Raw genomic sequence first — 10,389 nt, 5'->3', positions numbered from 1 at the left:
GGCGGGAAATGGCGCCCAAATGTCCGAAATGCGACTTTTACACCTTTTTACATCACATAAAAAATGAAATTAAAAATGATCAAAATGTCGCACAGACCTCAAAATGGTAGCAATGAAAACGTCGGCTCATTTCGCCAAAAATGACCCCACCCCCAGCTCCGTGCACCGAAATATGAAAAAGTTATTAGCGTCAGAAGATGGCAAAAATTTTTTTTTTTTTTTTTTTGCACACATGCGTTTAATTTTTGAAAATGTATTAAAACACAATAAAACCTATAAATCCGGTATCACCGCGATCGCACCAAACCAAAGAATAAAGGTGAGGTGTTATTTTGAGTGCACAGTCAAAGTCGAAAAAACTGAGCCCACAAGAACGTGACATGTGCGGTTTTTTAAAAAAATTTTTCCACATTTGGAATTTTTTGCAGCTTCGCAGTACACGGCATGTTAAAATAAATAACATTACGGGAAAGTAAAATTTGTTACGCACAAAATAAGCCCTCACACAGGTCTGTACACGGAAACATGAAAAAGTTATGGATTTTTGAAGTTGGAGAGCGAGAAATGAGAGAAAAACCCTGCGTCCTTAAGGGGTTAAGGGATTAAGTATATGGTACAATAAAAGCAGAATAGAAGGGCACTGGGGGGGTTAGGGATGGGGGCAGGGGGTCTATGGAGGAAAGTGTTTAACCCTTTAGCTGCTGCCTGCAGTCACTGTAGAGTACCTGTTATCACACTGCAGCAGCTGCACACACTCGGCTCTGCTTCATCAGACGAACTTCAGTGAGGAGCAGGAGGAGGTGGGGGCAGGGAGCCATTGATGTAGCAGAGCTGGAGAGTTCCTGCCTGCACGGAGGATGATCCCCTGGGGCTGCTGTGCAGGGGCAGTGCAGAGAACATGACACTCTGCACTGCTCCATCCATCCATCCATCCATGTGCCTGCAAGTGGCAGCCTGAGGACAGGGAGGGCTCTGCCTCCCAGGGGAGGGGATGGGGGAGGTGCCGGCTCTGCAGCAGACAGCCCGGGAGCTGGAGAGGAGGAGGACGCTGTACCCCGCCCCCTGGCTTCTCTGTATCCTGAGCAGGACGGGGGCGGGACTCGGGGGCGGGACTCGGGGGGGGGGGGGCGGGACTCGGGGGCGGGACAAAACGGAAAAATCCGTGAAACCGCAAAAAAACCGGGACTTTCACTTAACGGTCCGTGCAGGCGGGACAAGGGTTAAAAAACGGGACTGTCCCGCCCAAAACGGGACGGTTGGGAGGTATGATAAATGATATATACAATTACCACAGTCACTGTGCCCGAGTCTATGAAGTTATGGAGTTACAATACATAAAACAGCTGTTACTGTGGTAAACTTTCTATGTGGCTCGCATACATGGAAATGAGCCTTACAAGTCCATATTAGGGAAGTATTATTTATTTATTCATATGAAAACTATGTTTTCTTGCGTTATTATCCGCATCTCATCCCGGAAACCATGCACCCCTCGCGTTATCCTCAGTGACTGATCGGATATTTCTGAATTGCTTAATCCATGACGCAGCAGAGGAATCACTTCACTACTGTGAGCATCTCACCGCCATTGTCATTCTCTTCTTGTCCACTAGATGGCGACATTGTGAAGAGGGATGTCGGGGACTACAGAAGGATGAGAAGAAGTAAGAGGAGAAGTAGAACAGGACGCGAACAAAGTGAAGGACGAGGAGCCGCAGGTGACCATGGAGGAAGAGGACACCGGACACGAGGGGACTCCATGACACTTGGCTCATGTCTGCAGGTATGTGTGGGGGGGACATGTGCTCCTCCAGGACTAAGCTGAGTAGGATTGGAATGGGGGTCTCTGAGGCACCAGAACCTGGATGCTGCTGGGCTCAGAACCTCACATGGGGCAGGTACAGCCCAGGTCTCACAGCTAGAATAACCAGGACCACAGCATAGAAATGTGAGGAAACCAGTGGATCCTGGGAATGAATGAATCTCTTGGGAAAGTGGATCTGATTCAATACAGAGAACAAAGCAGCTTGTCCGGGCTGTCTGGGAGTCATGGAATTGGGATGTACCATCACGAGGAGTAGCTCCTGATACACTTAAATTGGGTATCATATTTACCCGGCCTCACAGATCAGACACAGTACTGTAACACTATGGTCCACTTTTATAAAAACTAGTGTAGTCTGGCGCACGTCCTTCATGAATCTGCCGCCCCCTGCACTGCTCGGGAAGTGTGCACCATTTTTTTTGGTGCACGTTGATCATGCTACAGAATTGTGCCACACGTAATTCTGGCTCTGAGTAAACAGTACCACTCCTCTTTAGGTGCATATTTAGCTGGACAACTGTAGCCGCGGCACAAAACTGGCACAGACACTTTATAAATACATGTGCAAGCACGTTCATTCTAGTACAAAGTCAGAAAGAAAACTGGCGCAAACACTTTAATAAACTACATCAAAAGCCATATCAAAACTTAATTCAGGGTGCATTTCCACATTGAGTTTTTCAGATCCAGTTTTTGAAGCCAAAAGCAGGTGTGGATGATAATGGGCGAGCACATATCATTGAGATGAGTTACTCCTCTTTTTTCTACTCCACTCCTGGTTTGTACATCAAAAACTGCATTTGAAAAACTGAACGTGTGAACGCACTCTAAGTTCTTTACCTTGCAGTTGTGATGCAGTTTTAATTGTAATGTGTGAAACACTGCAAGGTTTTGGTCACATGCGGCACTTGCATTGCGTTTAGAAATGCAATGCAAAAGCACTGGGGGCGGGCATGGAAACTCATGTGATCGGTAACCTGCATCCTATGTCTTGCAATATTTAAATGCAAGACACCAGGTGCTGGTGAGCGATTGCATGTTCTTTCATGGAAACGGATGTGTGATCAGGCTGATGCCCATCCTAGTAAGGGTGATGGCACACGTGGCATTTTTGACCCATTTTTAAGCAGGCCGTCATCCGTTTTTGTCAGGTTTGACCAATTATCTTAATTGAAACTCATGTGTTTTTTGACGGATTGCTTAAAAACGGATTGCAAACGTGTTCAAAATGCCACGTGTGCGTTGCATTGCATTGCGTTTTTAAACGCACCCTGAAGGCGCGTTCACACGTTGCGCTTTCGTCGCGTTCATACGCTAGCGCACAGTGGGCGGGGCTCGGGCCGATCGCATATGCGTTTCCCGGGAAACGCATGCGATTGATAACCCGATCGCATGCGTTTCTCTGGAAACGCATATGCGATCGCCCCAAACTCCGTCCCCCTGTGCGCTAGCGTCGCGTTATGAACGCGACGAAAGCGCAACGTGTGAGCGCGCCCTCAGGGGGCCTTCCCACGTGGTCATATTATTTAACACATCCAAAACAAAACTTGGAGGGGCTTTGGCCAAAACGCATACATGTTTGCGTTGCAGGCAGACCCCCCTCCCTTGCGTTTTGGATGCGTTTAAAAACGCAACGGAAACACCACATGGGAAGGCGCCCTGAGGCTGCAATCACACATTGCGTTTTGTTTGTGTTGAAGAAGAGATTTGCCTAATTATATTGGTGTCAACGCAATGTTAATGCATGTGTTAATACAATGTTAACACATGTTTGTTGCATAAACACAATGTTGACAACAATGTAATTAGGCAATTCTCCTCTCAAGCTGTTTGAAAACGAGCCACCAGTGTTTTGCGTTAATTTAATGCAAAACACCGGCGGCTTGTTCCTGATCGCAGGTGTTTCCATAGAAACGCCGATGCGGTCGGGCCGAGGCCCAGCCCGGTGGGCGCGGCTTTGTCTGCGTTTGCAAGCGCAGACAAAGCGCTACGTGTGTCATCACCCTTAGACGCAAATAGCCTGAGGGTGAAGACACACGTGGCGTTTTTAGGCAGTTTTTGGGCCGTTCCAGATCGTAAAAAAAGCATGCGTTAAAAAACACCCGGTAGGCGCAGCTTTGTTTGCGTTTTCAAACGCAGATAAAGCGGTGCGTGTAGCACCGGCCTGAGGGTGATGACACACGTGACGTTTTTAGGACGTTTTTGGGACGTTTTTAGTAGAGCGTTTTCAGATCGGAAAAAAATGCATGCGGTTTTGAAAAGTTTGAATTAAGATAATTGGTCAAACCTGACAAAACGCATGTTGTATATGCGTTTCAAACTCAAAGAAAACGCAGGTCAAAACGCAATGTGTGAACGCGCCCTGTTCACATGTTCAGTTTTTCAGATGCAGTTTTTGATGCCCAAACCAGTAGTGGAGTTAAAATAGAGGAGGAGCTCTTCTTAATGATAAGTCATCACCCATTATGATTCACACCTGCTTTTGGCTTCGCATATACAACAGCTGATGTGAGGTAATTTGCCTAATTACATTACCGTGTACGTTTGTAAATGGAAACGTTAAAAGTAGAGATGAGCGAACATACTCGTCCGAGCTTGATGCTCGTTCGAGCATTAGCGTACTCGAAATCTGCTCGTTGCTCGGACGAATACTTCGCCCGCTCGAGAAAATGGCATCTCCTGCCGTTTTGCTTTTTGGCGGCCAGAAACAGAGCCAATCACAAGCCAGGAGACTCTGCACTCCACCCAGCATGACGTGGTACCCTTACACGTCGATAGCAGTGGTTGGCTGGCCAGATCAGGTGACCCTGGGATAGACTAGCCCCTGCCCGCGCTGCTCGGATCAATTTGTGTCTGGATGCCGCTAGGGAGAGAGCTGCTGCTGGTCAGGGAAAGCGTTAGGGTGTTCTATTAGAATAGTGTTAGGCAGGAGTGATTCTACAAGAACCCAACAGCCCTTCTTAGGGCTACAATAAGGTTATACATTTTTTTTTTTATTTGCTTGTGGCTGGGCTTGCTGGCACTAGTAGTGCAGCTAGTACCATATTGTGAGGAATTTGCTGGGAGACCTGCTGATTTATTTTTTTTTTTACCTTTATTTCATTTTATAGCTCAAACTCATCTTGCAAAGCAGTGTGCTTTCAGTGTAGGCTAGAAAATAGCCATAGGAGAACCCCAACGGCTTACTTAGGCCTACAATAGCGTTATATTTTCCTTTTTTTGTTTGCTTGTGGCTGGGCTTGCTGGCATTAGTAGTGCAGCTAGTACCATATTGTGAGGAATTTGCTGGGAGACCTGCGACCGTTGTGTTTAGCTCTTAGTGACACACATATCCACCTCAAACACCGAAGTGGGACAATTTATTAGGGGTTTGAGTAGAATTAGGCAGAGTCTGCTGATTTATTTTTTTTTTACCTTTATTTCATTTTATAGCTCAAAGTCATCAGGCACAGCACAAAATCCAGTTGTGTGCTGTCAGTGTAGGTTAGAAACTAGCCATAGCAATAGGATAGCATCGTTTTGTTAAAAAAAAAATTAAAATAAAAAAAAATAAACGCACAAAAAAAAAAATAAATTAAAAGTTTACACTTTAATTTGGAAAATGTTTAACCCGAGGGCTAGGGGCAGAGGACGAGGGCGTGGACGTGGGCGTCCAACTACTGCAGGGGTCAGAGGCCGTGGTCCTGGGCGGGGTGAGACACCACCTGCTGATGAGGGAGCAGGGGAACGCCGCAGAGCTACACTCCCTAGGTTCATCATGTCTCAAGTTACTGGGACTCGTGGTAGAGCACTGTTGAGGCCAGAACAGTGCGAAGAGGTAATGTCGTGGATTGCGGACAATGCTTCTAGCCATTTGTCCACCAGTCAGTCTTCCACGCAGTCCACCCATGTCACCGAAATCAGCACTCCTCCAGCTCCTCCACCCAGAAAAATTTGGCATTTGAACCAGCATACTCTGAGGAACTGTTTTCTGGACCCTTCCCACAGTCACAAACCACTTGTCCGGTTGCTGCTGAGCAATTTTCCGATGCCCAGGTTTTCCACCAGTCGCAGTCTGTGGGTGATGATGACATTATTGATGTAGTGGAAGAAGTGTGTAAAGAGGTGTCCGACGATGAGGAGACACAGTTGTCAGACAGTGGTGAAGTTGTTGTCAGGGCAGGAAGTCCGAGGGGGGAGCAGACTGAGGGATCGGAGGATGATGAGGTGACAGACCCAAGCTGGGTTGATAGGCCGGGTGAACACAGTGCTTCTGAGACAGAGGCGAGTCCTATAGCAGAACAGGTTGGAAGAGGCAGTGGTGGGGCCAGACGGAGAGGCAGGGCCAGAGCTGGTGCATCAGCGCCAAATGTTGCCCGTAGTCAAGCTCCCGTGGCGAGGGCTAGATTTTCAGAAGTCTGGAGGTTCTTTAAAGAAACACCGGATGACCGACGGACTGTGGTGTGCAACCTTTGCCAAACCAGGATCAGCAGGGGTTCCACCACTACTAGCTTAACTACCACGAGTATGCGCAGGCATATGAATGCTAAACACCCCACTCAATGGCACCAAGCCCGTTCACCTCCAGCTGGGCACACCACTGCTCCTTCCCCTGTGTCATCTGCTAGTCAGCCCCCTGCCCAGGACCACGGCCCAAACACCTCCCGTGCGAAAACCCCATCTTCGCCTCCACGATCCTCCACAGCATCCACCAGCGTTCAGCTCTCCATACCCCAGACGCTGGAGCGCAAAATGAAGTATAGCGCAACCCACCCACACGCCCAAGCCCTCAACGTCCACATCTCCAAGTTGCTTAGCCTGGAGATGCTGCCCTATAGGCTGGTAGAGACCGAGGCCTTTAGAAACCTCATGGCGGCGGCCGCCCCTCGGTATTCGGTCCCCAGCCGCCACTACTTTTCCCGATGTGCCGTCCCAGCCCTGCACAAGCACGTGTCAGAGAACATCATCCGTGCCCTGACCAACGCCATTTCTGACAAGGTCCACCTGACCACGGACACGTGGACGAGTGCTGCCGGGCAGGGCCACTATATATCGCTGACGGCACATTGGGTTAACTTGGTGGAGGCTGGGACCGAGTCTGACCCTGGGGCTGCTCATATACTGCCGACGCCGAGGATTGCGGGGCCTACCTCGGTCCAGGTCTCAAAGGCCTACTATGCCTCCTCCTCCTCCCACCCCTCCTCCTCCTCCTCCGAATTACCATCCGTGGGCATGGCGCCATCAGTCGGTAGCTCTAGGCACAGCAGCAGTGCCATCGCTAAGCGACAGCAGGTGGTGCTCAAACTGCTGAGCCTAGGCGATAAAAGGCACACCGCCCAAGAGCTATTACAGGGCATCACGGCGCAGACTGATCTGTGGCTGGCACCGCTGAACCTGAAGCCAGGCATGGTTGTGTGTGACAACGGCCGTAACCTGGTGGCGGCTCTGCAACTCGGCAGAATGAGTTAAATCTCATAGTTCAGCGTTTCCTCATGACATACCCCAATCTGTCTGATTTGCTCACGAAGGTGCGCCGCATCTGTGCACATTTCAGGAAGTCCAGCACAGATGCTGCCACTCTCAGGGCAGCGCAGCGCCGCCTCCAACTGCCCGCTCACCGGCTGTTGTGCAACGTGCCCACGAGGTGGAATTCAACATTAACCATGTTATCCAGAGTTTACCAGCAGCGCAGAGCAATTGTAGACTGCCAGATGTCAACTTCCACCAGAACTGGTAGTCAGGTCAGTCAGCTTCCTCAAGTCTACAATGAGGAGTGGACGTGGATGTCTGATATCTGTCAGGTGCTGAGTAACTTTGAGGAGTCAACACAGATGGTCAGTGGTGATGCCGCCATCATCAGCCTCACCATCCCGCTGCTTGGCCTGTTGAAAAACTCTCTGGTCAGCATGAAGTCGGAAGCTTTGTGCTCGTCACAAGAGACGGGGGAAGAAGATTCCCTTGTTGATAGCCAAAGCACCCTTAGGTCTGTTTCTCAGCGCATATCGGAGGAGGTGGAGGAGGATGAGGAGGAAGAGGAAGAGGAGGAGAATGTTGGCGTGACAGAAGAGGGGACCATTGTTCAGTCCTTCACTGTTCAGCGTGTATGGGTAGAAGAAGAGGAGTTGGAGGAGGAGGAAATGGGCAGTCAGGCCAGTGAGGGGAGTGAATTCTTGCGCGTTGGGACTCTGGCACATATGGCAGATTTCATGCTAGGCTGCCTATCCCGTGACCCTCGCGTTCAAAGAATTTATTCCAGCACCGATTACTGGGTATTCACTTTCCTGGACCCACGGTACAAGCAAAATCTTTCCACTCTCATCCCTGGAGAGGAAAGGAGTGTGAGAATGCATGAATACCAGCAGGCCCTGGTGCACAAGCTGAAACAGTATTTCCCTTCTGACAGCGCTAACGGCAGAGGGCGTACTTCTGCGGGACAAGTAGCGAGGGAGAGTAGGCGAGCAGGCAGCTTTTCCAGCACTGGCAGGGGTACGCTTTACAAGGCCTTTGCCAGTTTTATGTCACCCCAGCAAGACACTGTCACCTGTCCCCAGTCTCGGCAGAGTAGGGCTGATCTTTACAGAAAGATGGTGAGGGAGTACGTAGCTGACCATACCATCGTCCTAAATGATCACACAGCTCCCTACAACTACTGGGTTTCAAAGCTGGACATGTGGCACGAACTGGCGCTGTACGCCTTGGAGGTTCTTGCCTGCCCTGCCGCTAGTGTGTTGTCCGAGCGGGTTTTCAGTGCAGCTGGTGGCATCATCACCGATAAGCGTACACGCCTGTCGACTGACAGCGCTGACAGGCTGACGCTTATCAAGATGAATAAAGCCTGGATTTCTCCAGATTTTCATTCTCCACCAGGTGAAAGAAGCTCAACCTGAATAATGTATGCACTCCTCCTCCTCATTGTCCTCCTTCTCCTCCTCTTTGTACACTAAAGCATAGGAAACTGGCTATTTTTTGCCAGGGCCAACTGGCTCTAGCTATAGTACTCTATGTATTTAATTTTTCTGGAGGGCCACCTACCTGCTCCTCTGGTTTGAAAACTTTTTTGGACTGCCACATACAGGCACTATCCAAATTAAATTGTCTCCATAGCAGCCTCCACATGTCATCGCCACACGTGGCTCCACACGTTGTCTCCATTGCTACCTCCACACGTCATCGCCATAGCTGCCTCCAAAAGTCGTCCATATAGCTGCCTCCATACATTGTCTCCTTATCAAACGAACTGTGTCAGGCAGAATTTTGGGTTGTTTTCATGGCCTCCACATCAAACTTGTTAACTTTGTCGCCACCCTGCTGTGTAATCCACAAAATATACTGGCAAACTTTTATCATTTACCAATATTATTTCAGCGCTTCTTGCGCATCTGTTTACATTCCCCTCACCCGCCATATCCTAAACTTATAAGAACGCTACTACACTTGATCTTATACAAAAGGTTCTTAGAAGTGCTGTTTGGGGAGTAGCCTAGAGACAGGGGCTTGGATTGGCGAAAGCTCGCCTGGCAGCGGAGCGCCAGCTCCATCTCAAGATTCAACTAACATAGTTTTAACTGCAGCACCTTTAATCTACTACTAGTTCACTGCCTCCATACATCGTCCCCTTATCAAACGAGCTGTGTCAGGCAGAATTTTCAGGTGTTTCACCAGATACATAGTGGAACTCGGCCCATCTGTCGCCGCCATGCTGGAGACCTGAAGTTGCAATCATAGCAGCGCAATATGGATGTCCCATACTGTCGCTCTTAATCATGGAACCATTTCCGTAAAAACAATTAAAAATAGAACCACTATGCTATTCCATTATTCCTAGGTGAAATATTCAAACGACCCGGCCTGATTTGAAAATTATAATTTTTTCAAAGTAAACGCTTCTGGCCCCCAGGCCCATTTTGGGTGGGGAGGAGCCGAGAGACAGGGGCTTGGACAGGCGAAAGCTCGCCTGGCAGTGGACCGCCAGCTCCATCCCAAGATTAGGCAGCCTCAGAGGCATCCATGCATGCTGCCCCTGCTGTTTCCTGTCCATTTTGCCTCCACGATCCTCCACAGCGTCCACCAATGTCTCATTTCAACTCTCTATACCCCAGACGCTGGAGCACGAGAGGATATGCAGCACATCATCCCCTTATCAAACGAGCTGTGTCAGGCAGAATTTTCAGGTGTTTCACCAGATACATAGTGGAACTCGGCCCATCTGTTGCCGCCATGCTGGAGACCTGAAGTTGCAATCATAGCAGCGCAATATGAATGCCCCATACTGTCGCTCTTAATCATGGAAGTCGTCTCCATGGCTGCCTCCACATGTCGTCCCCTTATCAAAAGAGCTGTGTCAGGCTCATTTTTCGGGTGTTTCACCAGATACGTTATGGAACTTGGTCACTATGTCGCCACCATGCTGTGTTATCGACTAAATATACCGTCAACCTTTTGTTCACATAGGAAATCATTTCACCTCCTTTGGTGAAACCTGAGTCCATTTAGGGTATGTCGCCATGAGATTCTCTAGCCTGCCACTGCTGCCGCTACCTCTGCATGCCGTCCCCTATAGTGTCATGGTCAATTATTGCATGTTT

General features: G+C 49.1%; 1 protein-coding gene across 4 annotated transcripts in view; it reads left to right on the top strand.

Annotated features, from left to right (window-relative positions):
- The first annotated feature begins 1,162 nt into the window (after positions 1–1,162).
- GDPD2 (glycerophosphodiester phosphodiesterase domain containing 2) overlaps positions 1,163–10,389 on the top strand; it is a 75,540-nt gene continuing 66,313 nt past the window's right edge. For 3 of the 4 annotated variants that reach the window (XM_072123307.1, XM_072123304.1, XM_072123306.1), the window contains exons 1-2: positions 1,163–1,263; positions 1,614–1,783. The gene's annotated coding sequence lies outside the window, so the exon portion shown is untranslated. Of the gene's footprint in view, positions 1,264–1,457; positions 1,784–10,389 lie in introns of those variants that run through there. The other variant, XM_072123305.1, reaches the window with a different exon arrangement.

The sequence above is a fragment of the Engystomops pustulosus genome, chromosome 9 (genome assembly GCF_040894005.1).
Source record: "Engystomops pustulosus chromosome 9, aEngPut4.maternal, whole genome shotgun sequence".
NCBI lineage: Eukaryota > Metazoa > Chordata > Amphibia > Anura > Leptodactylidae > Engystomops > Engystomops pustulosus.
The sequence above is the reverse complement of the archived record's forward strand: the minus strand, read 5'-3'. Positions and strand labels throughout refer to the sequence as shown.